Source organism: Pavona decussata, unplaced genomic scaffold, assembly GCF_977016875.1.
Source record: "Pavona decussata unplaced genomic scaffold, jaPavDecu1.1 SCAFFOLD_244, whole genome shotgun sequence".
NCBI classification, from domain to species: Eukaryota; Metazoa; Cnidaria; class Anthozoa; order Scleractinia; family Agariciidae; genus Pavona; species Pavona decussata.
This window is the reverse complement of record NW_028145649.1, coordinates 2,147,028-2,155,782: the sequence shown is the minus strand read 5'-3', so window position 1 is coordinate 2,155,782 and position 8,755 is coordinate 2,147,028. Positions and strand designations below refer to the sequence as shown.

The window sequence follows — 8,755 nt, the reverse complement described above, 5'->3', positions numbered from 1 at the left end:
TTGGTCCAGTTCATGACTATGTTATAAGCATTACAAAAATGCAATAAAAAATGGGGGTCACCGTGCTCGTTTTTGTGCAACCTGGATGGCTATTATAGTAAATAGATGACCCACGGGGTTTATATTGGGAACGCTAGTAATCAGAAATAGGGAACTATCTTTCTAGAAAAATTAATTTCTTGCATTAAAATATCGAAGCAGTTCAACAAAATTTACTTTAGTCTTACACAACAAACTATTTTCATTGAACAGGAATTAAGATTATGAAAGAAATTAAAGATTTTGCTGCGTGTCCACGTAAGCAGCACTACCTAAATACGTGATTTTTAAAGCATTCAAATAAAAATATCTCAAAGTAGAGTATTAAACTTTTCTTTAAATCGCGATATGTAGTGGTCAACCGTATGACATTTAAATTGATGCATTAAAAAATGGGGGTCACCGTGCTCGTTTAGAAGAAAAAGACCATTTATTTTCCTGCCGAGCTTAACCTCAAGGAAATCCCGTAATGTTGTGCGCGCGCGCTAAATGACGCAAAAAACTATGCGCAGCAAGGATGCGCAATGCAATTCGATGGAATCACCTTAAACAACAACAACAACAACAACAACAACAAAAATGCAATTTAATAGTTCATGATATTTTTGAGCTGTACTGTCATTCTCAGAGACCCAGGCCAGGGGCAATCAGTCGGGGGATGGCGAATGGCGCGAAGTAAAGTTTTCAAAACTTTTTTCGCGCCATTTTATTTTCTTCCTTTTACATTCAATCCCTAATATATCAGACTCGTACCCAGTCGCTATTGGATGCGAGGATGGATTGAGGCGCGTGGGGTGTCATGGGAAGAGGCGAAGGAAAAATAGCGACTGGCAGATTTTGATTCAATATGGCGTTCGTCCGAAGAGTGATTTCTTTTTTGTTGGCTTGTAATGTCGTGCTGTCGTAATGGCTTTATCGCGGGAATATTCGCGGGAAGACGAAATATGACTGTGATACTAACCCTCGATCCACAATTCACTGAAAGAACTGTCTAAATCACCCACATCGTCTTCCCGCGAATGTTCCCGCGAAGAAGCCATTACGGTTGCGGGACATTACAAGTCAACAAAAAAGAAATCAGTCATCCGACGAACACTTTAGCTCGTTAAATACCAAAATAAAACCCGCAGTGAATTTTGACTGCAAGAAATGTCTAAAATTACTCCGTTTTCTTGAAAAAGAGCACTGCACGGCGCGGTTCCACGCACGATTGCACGAGCTGTCAAACGAAATCTGCCAGTCGCTATTTTGCCTTCGCCTCTTCCCATTACACCCTGCGTGCCTCAATCCATCCTCGTATCCAATTTTCTCACCCCACAAAACACGAAAATAGCGACTGGGTACGAGTCTGCTAATATATAATGACGAATAATTAAAAGTTCTTCCATGAGCGCGCGTTGAATCTGGGTGGCCCGATGACAAGCTTTGCCACAAGAAAAAATGCCTTTATTCTCTTCATCAATTTTAAATTCTTAGCACATCAAAATGAAACAACTTTAATTCATGAAGGTTCTAAATCAGGGATCAACTATTTGTATGTGCAATGAAACTACAGTGCTTGTATTTTGTAAAGTTTTCCAATACGTAATTTACAATACTCCGTAAAATGAACTAGAAAAGATTGATGACGTTCATGTTGTCGATGGAGCCATTTTGAACAACTGCTCGTATCACTAAGAAGTTTCTTGGCTTTGCACACTAAAGGAAAACAGCCTGAATCATTTTCCTTGCTGGACGCACGTCATTCTTGACATGAAGACACGCGTGTATATAAAGCACAGTAAAATACATCAAATAGATAAGTATTTCAACCGCTAGCTAAGTCTCTGACATCCCTTTAAAGCGTCAGGCACACATCTCCGTCATTTACAAACGGTGTCCATTGATTTAGGCGTAAGGGTTATAAGGAACAGACGGAGCCCAGCCATATTTCTGCATCATCTGGTCTTCCAGTTTTCTCATCTCCATGATGGAGTTGTGTTTGGACGTGAATATCCCGTGAATTGATACTCCCAGCAACCCCAGAGAGGTGGCCAAAAACGCCAACACCAATACTTCTCCAAAAATCATGTTTTCTTCACAGACCTAGAGAGAAGTGAGTACTTTAATTTAGCGAGACTCGATTATCAGCCGCTCTTCCGGGAACTGACCAGCGCACTCCCTCTCAGAACGTACTCTTTTGTCGGGGAGGAGGCCCCGGACACACTGAGAGAGCGGCGGAAAATCGAAATTGCAATAGCCAAATTTCGATATATTAAAATTCAACCTGAAACAATAACCATTGCTGCAAGGCTCCGGGGATAAACCCATATAAACTCTACAATTAATTTATTTCCCGGCGCCTCGAAGTGATGTTATAGTTTCAGACTGAATTTTAATAGATCGAAATTAGGCTGTTTAGTAGGAAAGTGAAAAATGGAACCTCGTTTTCAATTTACAAAGGAAAAGCCCTAGGAACGAGGCTGTGAAGAACGTTTTATCGACGCACACCTAGGGTGGGCCGATACCAGTTTCTCAAATCGATCCGTTACGGGTACGATATTAACCGATACTTGGCATTTTGTCGATATCGATAATCGATACCAATACTGTGACGTCATCATCCAAGACTTTTCTGTGAAAACACTCTTTGTGGTCCGTAAACATTGAACAAACCGCCCTAGTAACAGTGTTTCAACTTTAATTTTGTGATACTTCCTTCAAGCTCGGGCACTAAAACAGCTTCAAATAGTCAAGTAAGTGGTCACGTGAACAGTATCGAAAGGGATCGAAAAAGTCGATATTTCTCACAGGTATCGATATTTTGCAAGAAATCTGAATATTGATGTCATCGAGTATTTAGTATCGACCCACGCTCAAAGCACACTCAAATTGTCTCGGAGTTGTCAAAATAAAACTGTAAACCCTTTGCTTAATGCAAGGGCTCCCAACGAGAACATTTAAACAAAGTATTTAAAATGTTGTTCTAGAGAGCTCCCAGATCATTTTGTGCTCTTTTGGAGGCAAATTATGTAAGCGAATACATACCTCTTAAACCGGCGACACACCTGCCGATTTTATACGCTGATCCCCTTGATCGGGGAAAATCGTCAGGTGTGCTCGGTGCAGCGATTGCGATTTTCGACGGTCGCCGCGATCGGCGTATAAAATCGCCGATATCTGGCATGTCAGAAATCGGCGATTAAATTCGCCAAGTGGGCCCGTTCCCGCGTTTTCTACGCTCATCGCTGCGAATCGCCAGTAAAGTCAACTAATCAGGTTGGGCGATTTTATCACATGGCTTTTCAAAACTTGCTCCTCGATGGAGCCCGGGAACAAGATTAAAGTGCCACATCGTCGCGATCGGCGAAAAAAATCGCCAGGTGTGTTGGCGATGAAATTCGCCGCGAAATTCACCGAGTTCGAGGCCCGTACTGTAAGTTACGGACAAAGATTTTTCCCGTTAATTTATGGGCCGTATACCTCTGAGGTTAATCGGGCGCGCAGGAAAAGTTTTCAAATTTAGCAGGCCGTACAGTGACTGAAAACGGATCGTAAAATTGACCAATCACACCTTGCGTACTTACTGGGAGAGTGCGAAATTTCCACGTTACCGTTAATAATTTCACATGTTAAATTGCAAAATTCAAAAACTCAAATCAAAAACTCACGATTGTGAGCGGAATTTGCCACCCGCAGAGTCACCCGTGTTATTAACTAAAAGGTAATCATATGGTATACTCGTGAAATTAGAAAATAATTTCACTTGCAATTTGTCAAAAGTCTAATAATTTAGAATTTTGCTGACAAAATGCGTCAGTGTGAAATTATTTCCTAATTTCACTCGTCACCATTTGAGGTTCCCACACAAATAAACCATTGGATGCACCCATTCAGTTGGTACCTCTGTGATTTAATTAAATGCAGAGAACAAACAAATTATCTAAAATAGTTTTTAAAAAAGCAGCTTAAGCAAATCCCACAAGACGTCGATATTTGAAATTAAAAGTATCTCAAACCGCGCAAATGAAAACCTTTGGCAATTACTATACCGAGAAACGAATTGAACTTCGCACTTCCAAAGGAGCAGTTACACAGCACTTAGATGCGTTTGGTTTTAAATGCAGAACTTAATTGATCTTTTCGCGCTCTCGCGAGTTCGCGGATGTGTGCATGTTTACGTACATGAAGCACGGAGTGGAGCACTGGTTTTGAAAGGTGAAAAAAAAAAACGCTGGTTAAACACACCGACTTGTAAATAATTAGATCAGTCGGATGTTCTTGTGATAAGCAGACAAATCGGTAAAGTGCTGCGACAACGATCTTTGATGTGTCAACAGCGTAAACAACACGCATGGGCTATTTTCATGCAAGTAATATGGAAATTATCTGGGAAATTTCAAAACGAACGAATTCACGATACTGCTCGAAGACTTTTTATCCCATGAGATGCTTGTGCTCGAGTCAAGACGGACAGTCAAATAAGGCTTGCCTTAGTATGCCCACACAACCGAAAAATGATTGACCAATATCAGGTACTACGCACAAAGCTAGCCTTCAATGTTCACAGTGCAGAAAAAAATACGCTAGCGTTAGCCGAATTTAGTGAGCCTAGCAATAACACAACAGTTACAGAGACAGTGTACAAGAACAAGCAACGAAAAAGTTTCGTTCTTTGATCATACCTTCCTTTCTTTGTTGCATGTAAAACCACGATGCGCACCTCGTCTGCCGAACAACCTTTGTTTTGATCAGTATTTGTCTCTTCAAATTTGCATATTTATTGACAGTACTCTAAAAAAACACGAACAGCCTGCTAAATATTCATGCCACGAAAAAGACGTGCTCAAATGTAGGCAAACAAATTTCCCATGCCCAGCCCAGAACAAAATACGTCATTTTCCTATATTTCAGCCTCGGAAATAACACGGTCTGAATGACACGTGCAGTTATTTTTAAATTAAAACAACCATTTTAGCCGTTTTTACGGGTGAATGCAATGAAACAAGTATACTAACTTGGTCGGTTGGCTGTCAACCCCCAGGAGACTTGAACCGCTTACCGAATTGTGTTATTGATAAATGAAAGAGGTGGGCGACTTATGCTCGATAGTGCCCTAAGAGCTCACACTATTCGTTGGTCGGAAAATGGACTCGTATCGTTTGTTTTGAGGGACTTCGGTGGTTCAAGCTTCTCACCTGGGCTTTGCAACCTACACACAGCCAAGCTTAAGGTGGCTTACTACAGTTTATGGGGTCACCAGATGCTTTCAATGATGCGATCACTGGTGCTTATTGTAAGGGAACAAACATCAAATGCAAAGTAAAAACCATCATACAAGACAATGGATGTTTGTTATTTTACAATGCTCTTGCTAAAAGTGGCTCAAAACAAGTGTGTGTCTCAGTGCTGATGAGTGTTGTTTACAATTTATTTTGAGCACACAGGTCTGTAAGTGATCCCATCCCCATACGCATTGCCGTGGGAGAACTGTTTTGCGGTTCCCAACCAACAGCTACCACTTGCCTACGGTGGAGCTGGCGCTTAAAGGAGTGCTATGCACTCACCTTGGCACTAAAGGGTCTCGATGCGCGGGTTTACTCCCGCTTCTTGACCCGGCGGCTATGTCATGCTGATGAGCCCCAACAAGGGCGAAACAGCTGTCCATGGCTGCCACTGCCCGGGTGATATGGTTGTGCGCATGCGTACGGTATTGGCCATACCACAGGGATGGTACGTGTGTCTCAGTGCTGATAAGTGTTGTTTTCAAAACAAGTGGCCGTCAGAGTACTGGGCTATAATTCTTTGAAAACGTTTTACTCAAAATCTACCATTACGACCCTTCCTCAAACTCTTAACTCAAAATCATTTGATCAAAATAAACGCTCTTACAAGTTACAAACTCTGTAAGAAAATGAAACGAAAATGTCAAAAATGGGAATTTTGAAAAAAAAAAAAGTCTGAATATTGATGTATATAAAATAAAAATATCAAAAATTGAGCTTAAGTCGCACGGCTAGATTTCGAGAAATTTACGATAAAAAAAACCGTTTCGTACGGCCTCCATTTTGAGCATGCGCACTTCTGCACACACTTCGTGGAAAACCCATCCTCGTCCCCAGAGCCTACGATCTTTTGGTCAGCGGTTGGACAATTTTAAAATCCATGGGGGCTCTGGGTACGAAAATGGGGAAAACCCACTCACTTGTGCGCTGTAAGAACTGCTTGCTTGTTCACATTTTCGACCCCAGAGCCGCTCGGCTTTGACTACGTCATATGCGCAAAAGGGAAGAGCTCTGGAGTCGTGAATGGCTTGTTCATAAATACTTTTGTTCTTGGGCCATCGTAGCTTGATCTGAAATAAAATACAAACATTGGTGATAAACGTAAGAAACTTGAGCATTTTATATAACTTGTATGACGTTTCGTATGCTAGTCTAATCACCTACAACGTTAACGATGTTCTTAACAAAAACAGAAACAAGCCAAACAGCCCTGGCTGTCTCCACGGTTCCTAAAAAAGAAATCACTATCCTGTTACCTTATTTAGATCTACAGAGCGACCAAATCTCTAAAGCCTGAAATCCTGTGCATATAAGTTCTACTCTTTTGTCAATGAGCCTTAAGACAATTTTTCAAAACCCTCACTGGATCATGAATCTTTCTTTCCTTAAAAGGACAGCTTGAATCGTTCTCAACAATCTAGTATCATTTACAAAGCCGGTTGCTGGGACTGCAATTATTTTTACATCGGAAAAACAAAGCGACGACTTCATGACAGCCGGAAAACTGAACACTTTAAGGCCCTCGCTAAAAATGACAGGGCGTCAACCATAATGCTGACACATCCACCGGACACAATATCAAGTGGGATCATTTTGATATTTTAGCGTCGGGCAAAAGTGATTCAAAATCAAAGAAACTTTGTTTACTACGTACTGTACTACTTTAATCATAGATTCATTGTTAAGATTGTTCCAGACACCTTATCACCATTTTATATATAGTTGTATGCTGACCAGCACACGAAACGTCCTTATATAAAATGCACAAGTTTTTTGATGTTTATCACCGCTGCTTGCTTGTTTTCCTTGATCATTTAGATGTGTTTGCTCGCGCGTAATTGCTTCGGCGTTACACCCGCGCGTAAAGAAATTTATTGTTACTCAAATCTGAAGTAAGTTAAGTACTCGTTCAAAAGCGAAGGGTCTGTCAGGGTGAGCCAGGTTCCAGATGGTTTGATTGTGGGGACCTAATGGGTGAGGTGTGGTAGGAGGGGGGGGGGGGGAGTTAGGGTGGGGGAACGAAAGAACCCTCAAGGAGCCCTCTCTCCTTAAAGATAGTTGTCCCTCGGTTGCCTGTGATCATAAAGGAGTCGGACGACCTCAGTGACGGCCCAGTTTGCTGCGCTTTCCCATTACGCTTGCCTTATTTCCCACTAAAGAGCAGGTTAACAAGCTATCTGCTGATCGCCATCCTTCCTTCCATCGTTTCGGCTCCCCATACACAGTGTCAATGCTTAGAACATGTTTCATACCCAACCTGTAAAATGTCTAAGGACGGTGCCTACTAATAGGGAAGTATTTTCGTGTGGTTTATGACTATACGGGGAAAGCAGATCTTAGCAAGGGCTATTGAAATCCAAAAAGAAAATTGGGGGTAACCACGCAATTTTTTTTTTTAGAAATAATGAAGCAACAGTTCTTCTAGAAAACAGTAAAATACAAAGCAATGTATGGCGTCCCCCCCCCCCCCCCCCCCAATTGAAGCCTTCGTATCTCTAAAAAATGCATGGTTACCCCAAATTTCTTTTTGGATACCAAGAGCACTTGCTAAGTTCTGCTTTCTCCGCATAGAAAATAAAAATATCCCTGTATTAGTAGGCACCATCCATAGGAAACCCAAGTATCTCGAGATGCGCAGTAACAAAACTAAGCACCATCCTTAAGTCGACTGAAGGCGACAGAATTGTATCCAACCTCGTTCCCAGTGTCCTTTGGAACGAGGTCGAACAGGCCATGCATTTTACAGTTCTGTGCCTAGTGACCTGGCCTTGCATTAAAAGCGAGGCCTGGGGTGACCTTGTTTTGATATAACCTCACTGTTTTTCACATGTAAATGCTAACTAGTTAGCATAAGGACAGCATGGTCTACCTATGAAAAGCAGCGAGGTTTGCATCAAAACAAGGTAACCCCCAGCCTCGCTTCCAATCCAACGCCAGGTCACTTAGGACAGAACTGCAAAATAGGCTATTGCCGTAAAAAGAGGAAAATAAGCGCTAGGGTGAGAGCTTATGAGCGCCCAGAATTTGCGTCTCAAATGGGTTTGGCCTAGCCTGCGTAGCAGTCGTTTCCATTTCCTTTTAGCCAGGCGGGGCAAGCGCGCGAGGGCATTGGGCAAAATTTTTGCTCTCTTTTGCCCAATGCCCTCGCGCGTCTTTTCGTGCTCAAAGGAAACGGAAACGACTGCTACGCAGGCTAGGTTTGGCCTAACATTAACATCAGTCAGAGTCTGTATATTGAAGTTTTTGTATGTGACGTCATGGCGGTCATGTTGGTGGGCAGGAACAATTAGATTTTTCTCCCCAGGGAGTTACCTGCCATTTTTATGCAAACTTAGTGAACAAATTAATTTTCTTTTGTTTTGTCCACCAACATGGCGGTAATGCAAACCATCTATTGGCACACCAAAGGAAAACGCAAAAAAACCAAGGCTCTTGATCATGATACCGCATTT

At 41.9% G+C, this 8,755-nt stretch overlaps 1 long non-coding RNA gene across 1 annotated transcript; it reads right to left on the bottom strand.

The window, feature by feature from the left end:
- Nucleotides 1-1,459: 1,459 nt before the first annotated feature.
- Nucleotides 1,460-4,927, bottom strand: LOC146457396 (uncharacterized). The gene is made up of 2 exons (XR_014858506.1): nt 4,704-4,927; nt 1,460-2,124 (listed from the first exon to the last, which is right to left on the bottom strand). It is a non-coding gene; the product is annotated as an uncharacterized LOC146457396 (long non-coding RNA).
- Nucleotides 4,928-8,755: the final 3,828 nt, after the last annotated feature.